Genomic DNA, 2,128 nt, shown 5'->3' with positions numbered 1-2,128 from the left:
TATCCTCCAGAGCCACCACGATCTACCACTGCTAAATCAGGTATCCTGGTAAATTTTACTTTCCATTGTCATAGTTATCTAGAGTTGTTATAATGGAAATACTGTAAGTGGATGGCTTTGGTGAAGAGGATTTTATTTTCTAACAGTTTTAAAGGCTAGAAACTCAAATTCAGGGAATTACCTCTAAGGGAAGACTTTTCCTCTCTGTTGACTTACAGTTTAGAAAGGACCTTTTAAGATCTGTGAGTCCAGTGTTCCTTGGAGATGTCCATGTGTCTTAGCATCAACCTAACCCTTAGTCTAGTAGATTCCCAGCACAGAGGCTCTGGATCAAAAGGACTTGCTTCACTCCTAGATCTTCTTTCATGACAGTAGGTCTCTCTTTCTGTTCCCTTCTCTATCCTTTTATCTCTTGTAAGATAAAAGGTAATGAAGGCCACACCTCAGGGAAACTACCCTTATATCAGATCATGGCTGTTGTAAGGGTGACCCCCAAAAAGGTGTTGCATCTGACCCTAGTTCCCTTATATGAGATCATGTCTGATCTATCCAATCACAACATGGTTTATGAATACATCACTACATAATTACCAAAACAGTGAGCATACTGGCCCACACAAGTTGACACAATCCAATCTACAAAAAGTATCATAATCTGATTCTTACAAGTTCTGCTGTGATAGTGTTTATGTATTGGGCTGCTAACCACAGAAGTTCCAATCCACCAGCCAGCCACTCTGAAAGAGAAAAAGGAGACTTTCTTCTCTCATAAAGATTCGTAGCCTCAGAAACCCTACATAGGGTAGCTATGACTTGGAACACATTCAATGACAGTGGGTAGTGGTATCAGAACAATACTAGGATAACTTAGGGACCAAATAAATAATGGGTTAAATTAATAATTAAATAGAATCAAGGAATCATAAAATGAATATATGGATAAATTAAGAAGCATCATAGGGAATTATGAAACCTTAGTCAGCTATCTGGAAATCAAATGAACAACATGATATTTTACTTTCACTTTAGAAGAATACTGAATAGAAAGGAGTAGTGAACAGTTGGTTGAACAGATGTTTCTGAAGAAGAAGATTTGGATTTCTTAGTCCAAGAATAAGCTAGGGTATGGAATGATAGACTCTTGGAAAGGCATGGAACAAATCTCAAGAGAATGTAGTTATTCATATTTGCCCCAAACCTAACTGCCCTGTCCAAGATTTGCACTGAATACAAATGGGAGCCCTGTCCTGATAAAATTGTAAAAACAATCATGGTCGATCACTGCCAGGCTCAAACTTCATATTCATGGTTCAACAATTCCTAAGAAAACATTATGTCCATAATTTGTAAAGACTGTGTATATGCTGAGGCACAAATGGATGTCACAAATATGAAGTAATAGCCTTTTGAGTGATTGAGCAGCTATGAGTCACGTACATAGTGCATGAGTCTAGTTCTCCTGAGAGTTAAGATCTTAATAGGAGTTTATTTTTCCACTCCTATGAAGCAAAATCAGTTTATTGAAAGATTTCAATTCATATTCCATCAATGTTCAGAGCCTGTTCCTTGACAATGCTTTCAGTGCACACTGGACTTCTTCCTTCAGTTTCATTGGCTATAACTCATACACTACCTCTAGAAATGGTTGAACATCAGCCATTTCTTTTTGATCCAGTGACTGTTTATTCTATCCATCTTCTTTTGATGCTTTCTGCATCATGCAATGTTTATCCTAAAGAATCCTTCAGTATTTCCAGTCTAGGGTTAAATTTTTTCCTCAGTTTTTTCAGCTTGAGAAATGCTGAGCATGTTCTTCCCCTTTGGTTTTCAAATTTCAATTGTTTGCACATTTCATTACAATATTTGAATTTGTCTTCTCAAGCTGCCCTTTGAAATTTTCTGTTCAGCTCTTTTACTTTCTCATTTCTTCCATTTGCTTTAACATCTCTATACTGGAGAGAAAGTTTCAGCATCTCTTCTGACATCCATTTTGGACTTTTCTTTCTTCCTTGTCTTTTTAATGACTTTTTGCTTTCTTCCTGTATGATGTCATTGATGACATCCCACAATGCTTCTGGTTTTTAACAAACTGATGCAGAAATGTAAGCATTTACTCATCTATGTCAAG

This window comes from Chrysochloris asiatica, unplaced genomic scaffold (genome assembly GCF_000296735.1).
Source record: "Chrysochloris asiatica unplaced genomic scaffold, ChrAsi1.0 scaffold00070, whole genome shotgun sequence".
In the NCBI taxonomy this organism is placed as follows: Eukaryota; Metazoa; Chordata; class Mammalia; order Afrosoricida; family Chrysochloridae; genus Chrysochloris; species Chrysochloris asiatica.
This window is presented reverse-complemented; position numbering follows the sequence as displayed.